At 38.6% G+C, this 14,454-nt stretch overlaps 1 protein-coding gene across 21 annotated transcripts in view; it reads right to left on the bottom strand.

The window, feature by feature from the left end:
• Positions 1-14,454, bottom strand: part of Trpm3 (transient receptor potential cation channel subfamily M member 3) — a 934,047-nt gene that overhangs the window by 132,724 nt on the left and 786,869 nt on the right. The gene's annotated exons all lie outside the window — the stretch shown is intronic.

The following is a 14,454-nucleotide window of genomic DNA, read 5'->3' as shown; positions in this document are numbered from 1 at the left end:
TCTGGTCTTTGCAGACTCCAAGCATGTACGTGCTACATAGAAAATGCATGTATGCAAAGCACCCATGCATACAAACTAAAATAATAATAATAAGTGAAAAGAAAAAGAAACAAGCCTGAGCAAGCCAGGAAGAGCAAGCCAGCATTCCTCTGTGGGCTTTGCTTCAGTTCTTGTCTCCTCCATTCTGTTTTGCATTCCTGCCTTAATTATACTCAGTGATGGAATGTGACCTGGGGGTTGAAACCTGGAATAAACCCTTTCCTCACCAAGATCCTTTGGTCATGGTATTTTATAATAGCAATAAAAACCTTAATTAAGACATCATTCAGAGTTTTGACATTGGCATGCATATCAGCGTTCATCCCTCTCAATGACTTTTGAATATCCTTTGGAATAATCTAGCATTATATCCAGGTGATAAGAAATAAACTGTAGGGCAGTAAAGTAACAGCTTTTCCATGGTAATATAGGAGAGGAACAGTCTCTGGGGAAGGATAACAGGAAGGAGAGGAAACATCTGTGAGGAACTAAGTCTTCCCGGAGACTTAACTGTTGACAAGGGAAAGAGAAAGAGAGAGCGGAGAGACTCATTGTAGAGGAGAAGTTTATGCTAACAATTGATACTGCCACCATGAACTGGCGACTGGGAATAATCTCTACTTTTATGGCACTAAAGAATTCCCCTCATGACCTTAAAATTTGCTGTCATTAAAAGAAAGCTCTAAGAAATATTACTTATATGCACTCACTATGGTTACCAAAGGCCCAGGTTTATGTGCCTGGGAGGAAATTTTTATGGGCACACAGGAAGCAGTGGCATCCATATTGACGCGCAGCTCAGGATTTGTTTCTGTCATGTGCTCTGAGAAATGACTCTCCTCAGATGCCCAGCCTTTTCACGTTGTAGGATGCTGGTGTCTGAGAGAAGGTTTCCAGGTGTGAAAGGCGAAGCATAAGCATGTGGTATGGGCAGCATTTTAGAGGCAGAATTCAGTTAGCAAGGGAACAGAGGCCTAAGGACACAGGCCCCAGGAAAGCGTGAGACTCACAAGTGAATAATCCAGGAAAGAGGACCTCATCCATACTCCAAATGACTGTTGGACACGACGACAGTGATTCGTGGTTAAATATCATTGGTTTCTATCAGGGATGAGCTGAAAGATGGTTTTGGAGCAAACATTTGCCGGAAAAACTTAGTGAAGGGTTTTTATAACAGTGCAAGGCTTAATCTATTTTAAGGAAACTTCCTGTCATGTTCATAAAAAAAAAAATCTTATAACAGGAAAGTATAAGCCTTGCTGAAGAACAGGAAAGACTGCTAAATGATGGATATCCTTAGTTAACCGATAAGAAAGTACAACACAAAAATGTGCCACTGTTTGTTAGGTGAGTTTACAGTTAGATGGAATTTCAGTAAACACTCCAAATGTGGTCTTTTGTTTTTTGGGGTTTTTTTTTTTGGCTTTGAGAGATTGACCCTAAGATTCAAATATTTATAATCACACAAAATTGTCATAGGATGATTTACTAAACCATAGAACTTAAAAACAGTCTGATGTTGGCACTGGGAACAGTGAGTAAGTTATGAAATAGAATATGGCCTGGAGACATTCCTACACATGTGTGAATATTTGAAGACTGCTGGAAGGAGCACTGAGAGTCAATGGGAAGGAAGACACCTATTTTCTTCTGTCCCTCTCCCCCTTCTTTCCCCTCTTTGGCTTTCTTCCCTCCCCTCCCTTCCCCTTCCCTTTCTCTCCTCTCTTTTCTTTAATAGAGGGGTCTTGTTATGCAGCTGTCTTAGAGTTATAGCCGATGGCCTCAGCTTCCCCAATAGCTAGGACTGTGGGTCTGAAGCACTGCCCTGAGCAATAGGTGGTGCTGGGACACTGCATTTCCAGGTTTAAAAAATTAAATTTCTTTTCAATTTCACATGTCACACATATCAAATTCCAAATGTATTTAATACTTGAAAGTATGTAAGAACTGATATAAAATACAGGAGAATATCATAAGAGGTCAAGATTTCTTTTTCCTGATAAAATGGAATTCTTAGATTTATTCCCAAATATGATGTAAAGCACAGATTATACACACACACACACACACACACACACACACACACACACATACACACACACGTTTTGTGTTACATAAACTTTAAAATAGTTTTTTAAAAAATACATATCACAGTTTTAAATTTAATTTTTGAGATTATATTTTAATTTTAATTTCTCTGTTCCCTTTCTTCCCTCCAATGCTCCCTTTCCAGGTGCCATTACCTGTTCTCCCTCAAATTCCTAGGTTCTTTTTTCACTAACTGTTATTGCATATATGTAATAACATATACATATGTATATTCACATATACATTTACATATATTCATATATACATTGTCTCCTAGTAATATCAAAAGCTACACTCTTAAAGTCTCACCAACATGACTAAATGTAGCCCAAGCATGATCTAAAAGTAGTTATTTTAAGGTTTCTTATCTTAGTTGTTATATGCTTTGATTAGGCAATCCTGCCTGGTCTTTGTGCTTGGAATCTACAAAAATATGTCCCTGCTATGGAACATGACACTTTAGTTAGGATTATTTTTATCTGAATGTGTTTTATAATAATCCTCCTTCATGCACTTCATTTGTGGCTTGATTGTCTTCCCTAAATTCTTATGTTGAAACTTAAGGCCAGTGTGATGGGTTATAAAATATGGGGCAATTCTGAGGGTGTTTGGTCTTAATTAATGGTTGCTATAAATTAGTATTATTATAAGAGAGCTCATAGAGAACTGTCTCATTCCTTCTACTAGGTGAAGACACAGCCACACAGTAGAGGTACCACTTAGAAGCCAGGAAGTGACCTCTACAACTTTGTCACTGAATTTGGGCTTCTTGGCATCCATAACTGTGGAAAGTAAATTTTCATTATGTATAAGACTCCTAAGTGATAGCAGCCAGGGCTATGGTAGCCCTTTTCCCAATTAGAAAAGGTCCTGTTTTGGGGAGGGCCTTTTCTTTGTATCAGGAGTAGGAATAGTGATGTGTATTTTCATACACATCATCTTCAACCCCTCTTTCTATACAGCAAATAAATGTGTGTATACATAAAGACAGATATATAAAATATACAATCAACAAATCATTGCTATGAATATTTAGATTAGCTGGAGAAATAAATAAGGCTCAGTTAGTTATCTGTTCCTAGGGTGCATAAATACTTATTCAAAACTAACCATTTAACAAATCGGAAGATAGGCTTGCACAAAACAAATGATAAAGACACACTTCCGTGTTGGCAGGGTATAGCCGAGCATGGGTTTGCACTAGGAATGTGTGACTCTCATAAAGCATCATGGGGACAGGTGACATCTGCCATATAAATTTTTGTTTTGTCACGTTAGCATTCAGATCCTTTGTGTGACTTTGGGCATATTGTGCACATTCTGGGATAGAAGAAACCTCTCAGAGTGCTTAACTATAATAGAGATTTAATTTCTACAAAGAGAAAGAAAACTATGTTACTCACCTCAAAGGTTATCTTGGATTGCCACAGTGGGTTACATTTTTGCTCTACGGTTTTATACACCAATCTCCCCTGTCTATAAGAAGGGATAATAATAGTGCTTGCTCATTTTAGCTTGTACAGGACACAAACTATGTAGGATTTCTAGCAAATGATTCTAAAGTTTTAGAACTGGGATGGAGAGAGTAGACAGAATCATAGATTGTTAAATTACCAGTTGCCTCAGACATCTTCTGCTTGACTAATCAGAGACAAAGGTCAAGCAAAAGCTGAAAGGAGAACTCTGAGTGAAATCCAGGAGCACTCACCCACCTGTCCAGTCTAAACAGTAAGAGGAAACAAAAGGAGGAACAGCACAGTAGCCCTACCTGCCTTTTTTTGGTATCCATTTATATCTGAAGCTCAGAACCTGGGCTGATTGTGAGGCAGAGGCTGTGAACTGGAGGGCTTTCTGGTTTGGTTTGAGTTTGAGATGTTCTTCCCCAGGATCATGTGTTGAAAGCTTGGTTCCCTGGCATTATTTTGTGCTGCTCTGGGAACATTCCTTGATGGGGCCTCGTTGGAGGAAGTAGATATCTGGTGAATGGATCTTACACTCTGCCTTGTCCCATGATCTCTCTCTCTGCTTCCTGGCTGTCTTGAGGTCTCTCCCACCACAACACAGTCATGGTGTTCTCTCTTATCTTTGGCTCACAGCAGTGAAGTCAGCTGACTATGGACTAAAACAACTAGTTAAAGTAAATCTCTGCTTTAGTTATATATATATACATATATATATGTATATATGTATATATATATGGTATTTATCACAAGCAACAAAAGACTAACATACCTCCACAGGCATTTGAAATAAAAAATAAGAAAGGTGGTCAAAAAAAACCCATCTATATGGTGTGTGAGTTATGGTCACAGGTAGATCTCTGACAGGGGCTCCCAGGAGGATGTTCATGCCACGTTAGATTTCTATAGAGTGCTCCTTCTACACAACCATGTGGATATTCTCCCTAGCAGTTATTGATGACCCCATAGACTCGAGGAGGAAGATGAGAACTGGCTGTTACATGTTCAAGAACCCAAGAAGGGATTCCAGAATGGAAGAAAACATGCATCTTGCTGGAGAAGGAACCTGAGGGCAGAAGTAATAATTTGGCTAATTGTTTAAGTTAACTCTTTCCTCCAGGGTTGGAATGGCCTGGAAGACGTCACTCCACATCAAGCATTTAACTGATAGCAAGTGGAGGAAACTTGGGTAATATTTGTGCTCATTGTTTTAAAAAATGAACAAATTCAGTATCAAACGGAATTCTTTGCACATCTGCTCACCTTTCCAATGCCTAAACCTCACTGCATAATTAGGGAATCACATTTCAGATGGATATCCTCCTGATGCAGTAGACTGGCAGGTTAAATTTACCCTGAAATGTAAGATTACCAGGCTTTCTTAGCAACAGATGCGGACTTGGGATGGGAGGGGGGAGACACTGATGAGTGGGGAATTTCTAAGGCATTTACTGAAGAGGTGCATGATGCTGGTGTTAAGGAGCTTGAGATGGTATTGGTATGAAAGGATTTTGTGGGGCTTTTTTTTTTTCTAAATTGAAGTGTGGACATGGTTGCTTTCTATGTCCTATCCTGGCACACTGGTGTTAAAAACACAAGGACCTGGGGCTGACACTGGGAACAAGGATGTCTTCAGCAGAGGCCAAAAGACACCAAGGAGAGCTAGGGACTCCAAAGATATGCTGTACATTATAATTTCCCATGACTGACCTGAGATACCATATTGTTATCACTATTCTAAAACTTTTAAAATTTGAAGTGAAAATTAATTTCATACAGCCACCCTCTACTGCTTTCAGTGTTGATTGCTTTATACTCTATTCTATTTTTTGCTTTCCCACTTGGCCATTTATTCTGAAGAACAGCTTCAGAGGTGGCCATTGTGGTTTGTCCTTGGCCTAATGTTTCATGTACTTTGGTGAAGTTTAGCCAGTCTCCCAACGCATATTTTCATCTCTATCATTTTACATATTATTCCAGTGAGCATTCTCATGTGCACAATGGGTGGGATGATGCACCCTGAGAATAAAGCTTGCAGAGTGGAAGCTCTCGGGCCAGCTGCTCTGGATAAAGGCCCCCTCATTGTTGCTCTGATTTTCTGTCCAGTACCCCAGCTCTTTCCTTTGCCTATCTTGATTCTGATCACATCTGAAAAAAAATTATTTAACTTTACAGTGTGTATGCTTCTCCTATAATGATTCTGAACCTCTAGTTCTTGCTCTTAACATTTCATACATGATCGAAAGCATTCTTGTTCCCTCTCATGCTATCCTCTTCTCTGCCTAACATGCTAAGCAGTAAAAGAAAAAAAATTAAAAATGCACATGTATTTTGGTCCATTTTCTTTCTTTTTGTTATTTAAGGGGCAGAAAAGGACTCAATATGCCTCACATTTTCTCAAATATCATAAATGTAAGTGTAATAAAAATTTTAACTAAACAGAATGTTAGCCTGATTATTTTATAGATAATTTAACACAAAAGTATAGATAATTTAGCAAAGGCTATTTTTTTTTTTTTACTTACTGTAACACTGACATTTTCAACATGAACATTAACATTAACTCCAGCACTTGTATGACTTGGCTAGTTATATATTAAAGCATTCTGGAATACAGACAGACTAATCCAGTCTACCAGATGCTCAGTAAAGCAAGCTGAGCAAGGGCCCAGACTCCTTCCTGGAAATGAGTCTCTTGTTTATACAAAGAAAAGTGTGTGTATAGGAGTAATGGGAGATAGAAAGTGGAGTCCCACAAAGCCTCACAGAATACTAGAAGCACAAAAAAAGGTGAGGGTTACTCCTGGGTATACAGAAAAGCTTCTTAAGGTAGCTCATGTGGAGTGGAATAAAAGAATGCTTTCCACACAAGAATAAATGTAGAAAACATTTCATTGAAAAGAATTTTCCTCCAAATTCAGCCTTTTTCCTGGACAAAGTGCTGGAGCTTAGATAAAAGTATGGCTTTTATATGTAAGGAAGATGGAGTTTTAAAATTTACATTCTTCCTTCCAGTCCCACAACACCCAGAGGAAGCTCCACTCCCAGGCACTCTAATACACACAGGATCAGAGGTGAGGAGGACACAACATCTGTCATAATACCGGGAGTAACTGGGACCAGTGGGACCAGGCACACAGGAACTCTGCCAGCCCAGTGGCTTGGGTTGCTTCCGGTCTGTCTGAGCTGGTTCCCTGAGCAGACCTTGGGCGCAAGCTCTGCAGTCATTCCCAAAACACCCAGAGGAAGCTCTACTCCTAGGTGATCTAACAAGCCCGGGTCACAGGATCCCAGAATCACAGGATCCCAGAGACGGCTTGACTCTGAGGAGTTCTGACACAACCAGGATCACAGGAAGCGCAGGCTCCAGTCAGATTTAGCAAGGGCAGGTAGCACTAGAGATAACCAGATGATACAGGGCAAGCATAAGAAAATAAGCAACACAAACCAAGGCTACTTGGCATCATCAGAACCCAATATTCCCACCATAGCAAGTCCTGGACACACCATCACATGAGAAAAGCAAGATTCAGATATAAAATCACTTTTCTTGATGATGATACAGTACTTTAAGAAAGACATAAATAGGGGCTGGTGAGATGGCTCAGCGGTTAAGATGGCTCTTCCAGAGGTCCTGAGTTCAATTCCCAGCAACCACATGGTGGCTCACAACCATCTGTAATGCGATCTGATGCCCTCTTATGGTATGTCCGAGGACAGCTACAGTGTACATTAAACATTAAATAAATAAATAAACCTTAAAAAAAAAAGAACAACATTAAAAAAAAAGAAAGACATAAATAGCACCCTCAAAGAAATACAGGAAAACACAGGTAAACAGCTAGAAGTCCTTAAAGAGGAAACACAAAGATTCCTCAAAGAACTACAGGAAAACACAATCAAACAGGTGAAGGAAATGAGCAAAACCATCCAGAATCTAAAAATTGAAATAGAAACAATAAAGAAATCAGAAAGAGAGATAACCTGAAGATAGAAAACCTAGGAAAGAAATCAGGAGTCGTAGATGCAAGCATCACCAACAGATTACAAGAAATAGAAGAGAGAATCTCAGGGGTAGAAAACACCATAGAAAACATTGACACAGCAGTCAAAGAAAATGCAAAAAGCAAAAAGCTCCTAACCCAGAACATCCAAGAAATCCAGGACGCAATGAGAAGACCAAACCTAAGGATAATAGGTATAGAAGAGAGTGAAGACTCCCAAGGTAATGGGCCAATAAATATCTTCAGCAAAATTATAGAAGAAACTTCCCTAACCTAAAGAAAGAGATGCCCATGAACATATAAGAAGCCTACAGAACTACAAATAGACTGGACCAGAAAAGAAATTCCTCCTGTCACATAATAATCAAAACACCAAATGCACTAAACAAAGAAAGAATTTTAAAAGCAGTAAGGAAAAAAGGTTAAGTAACATATAAAGGCAGGCCTATCAGATTTACACCAGACTTCTTACCAGAGACTATGAAAGCTAGAAGATCTTGGGCAGATGTCATACAGATCCTACAAGAACACTAATGCCAGCCCAGGCTACTATACTCAGCAAAACTCTCAATTACCTTGATGGAGAAAACAAGATATTCTATGACAAAATGAAATTTTCACAATATCTTTCCACAAATCCAGTCCTACAAAGGATAATAGATGGAAAACATCAATATAAGGAGCAAAACTACACCCTAGAAGAAGCAAGAAAGTAATCTTTCAACAAATCCACACAAATCTAATTCCCCCACTTACAACAAGAACAACAGGAAGTGACAATTACTTTTTCTTAATATCTTAATATGAAAATTAATATTACCAACATATCCTAATAGATTGAAATCCAAAAATATGAGGAATTAGAAATTTATTGACTGTCATCCCATGGTCTCTCTAATTTGGTAATTGGAAAAATAGGTTCAACATTATACAACCCATATACACTTTCAGCTTGTTTGTTCGTGACGATGTCTTGCTGTGTACAGCATAATGGTCTTGAGACCTTGCTTCTCCCATCTCAGCCTCTCTATTAGTAGTATTGTTTATTTCATGTTTTTTATACTATACTATGGTTTTCAGAACAGCTTATATATTTTAAAAGTATTTATATATCCAAAAGAAATGTAGACAATTAAATTGAGAGGGGGTTTGTAAGAGAACAGCAAAGAGTAAGACTGAATGCTTTGCTTGATGTTTGTAACTCTTGTATCAAGTTAGCACAGTAAGAGCCAAGATTTTAAGCTCTACTAAATGCAAAACAAACAAACAAACAAACAAAAACACTTTATTGCAATAATATTTTATAAATTTTAAAGAATATGACAAAAAAGATATTGTAGGTATTGAAGGGGGGTCTTTGGGAGGGGCTGGGGTATAAAAGGAAAATAAGAATGTGATTTAATTTCATTTACTTAAAATATGTTTTCATGAAAAGTTCATTGTGAGTACAGCTCATTATAAAAATTACATTTAAAAATTTTTATAATGAGCTGTACTCACAATGAACTTTTCATGTACTTTATTCATCTTGAGGAGATTCATTTTTGTTACATGTGCTAACTTGGGGCAATAAAATTTAGCCCAAGATTAAAAAAAAATATATTTTCAAATGTTAACAAGTTCAGATAAATTGAAATCATGTAACTTTTCTCATCATAATGCAATAAAACTTAAAAAAAAAGAAAAAAATATTTACATTCTTCCCTTATTTCTATCCCTCCAACCCAGCTGCTAACCAGCATTACTGCTTGTTTTCATTTTCTTGTGTTCCCTTACAAGTCAGAAATTTGGTTTCTGTACTTCTCACACCCAAGCCCTATATGACATTAATTCACTAGGTTGCTTTACTGAGCATTTCCACTTGGTGCTCTGAATACAGAAGACACAGTAGTAAAACAATCAGAAAAGACCTGTGCCTTCCCAGAGATGGCATCCTCATAAGGGAAGATGAGAGAGCCTGTGTAGTAGGTAATGTCATATCGTGAAACATTCTGTCCAACACAGCTTCTGCCTTCTCTTAACTCCCTTCTCTGTTCCAGCCTTTGCAGCCTTTGTTCAGCCTGTAGCATCTTCAATTTTGTGGTATTTTTTTCCCCACAGGTCTTTCTGATTTTAAACCTTTCTCTCATCTCCTGTTTCTTTCCCATAAAGCTGGTCTATATTATTCTTTATTAATTTTTAGTAGCTTCCATCTCTCTATAAAAACAGAAATTCAAGCAGGGCGTGCAGGGACTGCAGGTATTGTGCTCCTGGCTTGTTCTTTAGTGTCATCTCTTGTTGACTGCACACTCATTGTCAGTCCTTGTTGTCATCTCTATCACCAACAGCCACAACCCATGCCCACAAACACAAGTGGGACAACCTGCTCCTTTTTCAAGACTCTAGTCATTTTGGTTTCTCAACTTTTGTCTATTCATTCCATTTCTTCTTAGGGGACTCCCATTCCCTTTTCTCGGTCAACTAACTATAGATGGTCTTCCACTCCACACAAGCCACTTTAGGAAGCGTTTCTGTATACCCAGGACTAACTTTCACCTTTGCTTTGTGCTCCTCGTATTCTGTGAGGCTTTGTGGGACTCCACTTTCTGCCTGCCATTTTTCCTACACACACACTTTTCTTTGTATAAAACAAGAGACTCATTTCCAGGAAGGAGTCCCAGTTCTTGTTCAGTAAACATTTGTTGAGTGGATAAACTATCACCAAATGGTTGGGTTTAAAAGACTGATTTAAAGAAAATGGAAAATTTAAAGATAAGTAGGCTATGCCTCACAAGTGTTAAGAATCAATTTTAGCTCAAGAGTCTATTGGATGCTGTGCTATTGTTGAGCGACTAAATGGGTATTGTGTGAAGGACGGTGAGTGAATGACATATAATCATTGTTTACTGAGACTTGGTATAAGTAAGAAAATCTGAGAATTGCAGACGCACAGAATACCCCCAAAATATGCTTCAGCAAGAGGCCTGAATCTTTGGTTCCATGTATATTAAACTATACTCAATACAGGAAAGTAAAAAATGCACCCAGCGAAATATAGCAGAAACATAAAATGACTTAGGGGAAACCTAATTAGTTTGTTTGTTTTTCCTGAGAAATAAATGAGTCTCTTTCTCACTGTGAAAATAATAAAATGAAGGTGTGCTGCTGAATTATTCTCGGGCTTTCCATTTTTAAAATCCAGCAGGTCTCAGGTCAAATAGGAAGAAGGTATGGAAGAATATACTGGAGAAATTAAACCGACTCCCTTTCAAAGTACTATTTATCAGCTTAATTTGTGACATATCTCTATCACAGTTGGGCATCGAGTCTGTGAAAACAGACAGAGGTATTGAGCAGAGCTTTAGAAATGAAAATAACCATGACATTACACTGAAAGGCAGGCAGAAGCTGCAAAGACACTTCAGTTCAATCGATCAGAAATAGAAAGGAACATTCCACAACCATTCCCTGCTGCTAGCTACTGTACAGATGACATCTGCGTTTGACAAATGGTTTGTACCGTGTCTGAGAAGTTTACAGGAATGCTATAGCTGCACGGAGATGAGCAACAAAGGAAATTCTTGCGATTTCAGAAAAGTCCATCTATAACAAGATTAACCAAATAGATTCAAGGAAACCAAAATGGCACATTAGAGTTTCTACAGAAGAAACATTTCTACCTGGAAGTGGTTGCTCATGCCAGAATCCCAACACTCAGGAGGCTGAGGTAGGAGAGTTGCCATAAGTTCCAGGCTAACCTGAACTATACAATAAAACACTGTCTCAAAAGATAAACCACAAACGCCTTAACTTGTCCCCTTGCCCCCACAGGACAAATACATATTTCTGAAATGTTTCATGTTTAAATTCTTAATACAATCTGCAGAGGCTTCATGTGAAGAAAAAGAGTTGACTCATAATTCAATCATTGGATGCAGCATCTTTTATTTTGTTTTTAATTTTTTTCTTTCTACAGTGCTGGGGATCAAACCAAGGGCCTTGCACATAGCAGACAAGTGTCCTGTGACTACGCGACAGCCAGCGCCAGTGCCTTTTAAAGTCTAGCAGGATATCATAACATTTCCCCTGTGAGTCACTAATTCCTGAAAAAACACTTAAGACAATTGATTAATGTAAAATTTAAAATGCTCTGATTTGCATTCCCTCATGACTAAGGATGTTGAACATTTCTTTAGGCGATTCTCAGTCATTCAGTATTCCTCATTTGAGAATTCTTTGTTTAGCTCTGTACCCCATTTTTAATAGGGTTATTTGGTTCTCTGGAGTCTAACTTCTTGAGTTCTTTGTATACATTGGATATTAGCCCTCTATTGGATGTAGGATTGGTAAGGATCTTTACCCAATCTGTTGGTTGCCTTTCTACCCTATTGATCCTTTGCCTTACAGAAAGAAGCTTTGCAATTTTATGAGGTCCCATTTGTCAATTCTTGATCTTAGAGCATAAGCTATTGGTGTTCTGTTCAGGAAATTTTCCCCTGTGCCAATGTGCTCGAGACTCTTCCCTACTTTCTTTTCTGTTAGTTTCAGTGTATCTAGTTTTATGTGAAGGTCCTTGATATACTTTGACTTGAGCTTTGTATAAGGAGATAAGAATGGATCGACCCTGAGATTCCACCTCACACTAGTCAGAATGGCTAAGATAAAAAACTTAGGTGACAGCAGATGCTGGCGAGGTTGTGGAGAAAGAGGAACACTCCTTCATTGCTGGTGGGATTGCAAGCTGGTACAACCACTCTGGAAATCAGTTTGGTGGTTCCTCAAGAAATTGGACATAGTACTACCTGAGGACACAGCTATGCCACTCCTGGACATACACCTAAAAGATGCTCCAATATGTAATAAGGACACATGCTCTACTATATTCATAGCAGCTTTATTTATAATAGTCAGAAGCTGGAAAGAACCCAGATGTCCCTCAACAGAGGAATGGATACAGAAAATGTGGTACATTTACACAATGGAGTACTACTCAGCTATAAAAAACAATGAATTTATGAAATTCTTAGGGAAATGGATGGATCTGGAGGATATCATCCTGAGTGAGGTAACCCAGTCACAAAAGAACACACATGGTGTGTATGCACTCTGATAAGTGGATATTAGCCCAGAAGCTCGGAATACCCAAGATACACTCCACAAACCACATGAAACTGAAGAAGAAGGAAGACCAAAGTGTGGATACTTCAATCCTTCTTAGAAGGGGGAGCAAAATGCCCATGGTAGGAGTTATAGAGACAAAGTGTGGAGCAGAGACGGAAGGAATGACAATCGAGAGACTGTCCCACCTGGGGATACTTCCCATATACAATCACCAAACCTAGATACTATTGTGGATGCCAACAAGTGCTTGCTGACAGGAGCCTGATACAGCTGTCTCCTGAGAGCCTCTGCCAGTGTTTGACTAATACAGAAGTGGATGCTCACAGCCATCCATCGGACTGAGCACATGCTCCCCAATGAAGGAACTAGAGAAAGGACCCAAGGAGCTGAAGGGGTTTGCAGCCCCATAGGAGGAAAAACAATATGAACTAACCAGAACCTCCAGAGCTCCCAGGGACTAAACCACCAACCAAAGAGTACACATGCTGGGACTCATGGCTCCAGCTGAATATGTAGCAAAAGATGGTCTAGTCAGTCATCAATGGGAGGAGAGGCCTTTGGCCCTGTAAAGGCTCTATGCTCCAATGTAGGGTAATGCCAGGGCCAGTAAGCAGGAGAGGGTAGGTTGGTGAGCAGGGGAAGGAGGGAGGGAATAGGGGATTTTTCATAGGGCAAACCAGGAAAGGGGATAATATTTGAAATGTAAATAGAGAAAATATCTAGTAAAAAATAAAAGTACATACTCGTTAAGCTATGAATGATAAAAGACCATTGAAAGGGAAAACAGAAATCCTGATTGGCAATTGTAGGAGGCTTTTATGCATACTATGGCTTTAGTCTATGACTTTAATTTTCTTTCTGGTGTATGCAGAGATGAGTTGGTACAGAGCAAATATAGATGCACTTTCAGCAACAGAACTCCAGAAACCTGAAACTTCATTGTGTTTATTTCCTACCCTTCAAAAATATGAACTTTTTGATAAGATTGTTAAAGTTGTCACTTTGTCAAAGTTACTGACTCTAGTAAGGGACTTATATTAATATGCAAGAGGCAAGAAAAGCAGAGGAAATTCAAATATAATTTCAGTTGAGAAAATAAAACAGCACTGGAGTTAGAAATACAAATTTAAACTTAGAATAGTAATATCAGATTCAATTATTTGTAACAAGTTCCATATTAACCATAGCCATTCCCTGGTATCCACAGGGACCGATCTTAGTACCTCTCATGAGCCTCACATTCATGATGATGCATACTTGAGGATACACAAGTCCCCTCAATTCAACAGAGTTTTGTTATCTAGATGATACAGCCTTCCACATAGGTTGTGTCAACTCTAAATGAATATCTACTGCAATGTAAGTGCTTATGAGTAGTACTTTGGCTGTATTGGTCAGTGCTCTATGATAAGAAATTGAGTCGGTACACACAGTTCTTTTCAAATAGTTTTAGTCCTTGGCTGGTTGAATCTGTGGATGTTGGACCTGCGGTTTCTGAACTGATATTGTGATAATTCCCCATGGAATATTTTTGAAAAAGCCTCATATTTTGTGCTGAACTAGTAGAATAAAAAATGCTGTGGAGACAGAAATTGGATGACACTAATATAATTCTAGCATGTCCTATAAAACTCTTATGAATATATTTGCATGTTAAATAAATAAATGATTACTTGACTTTGAAAAAGGATATACCGCCCTACGGAGGGCTTGTTACTTTACTTTTTATCTCTGACCTTTGGTGCATAATTTGACTTAGTTTT

Source organism: Mastomys coucha, unplaced genomic scaffold, assembly GCF_008632895.1.
Source record: "Mastomys coucha isolate ucsf_1 unplaced genomic scaffold, UCSF_Mcou_1 pScaffold21, whole genome shotgun sequence".
NCBI lineage: Eukaryota > Metazoa > Chordata > Mammalia > Rodentia > Muridae > Mastomys > Mastomys coucha.
Note: the sequence above shows the minus strand (reverse complement) of the source record. Positions and strands in the feature narration are given on the sequence as shown.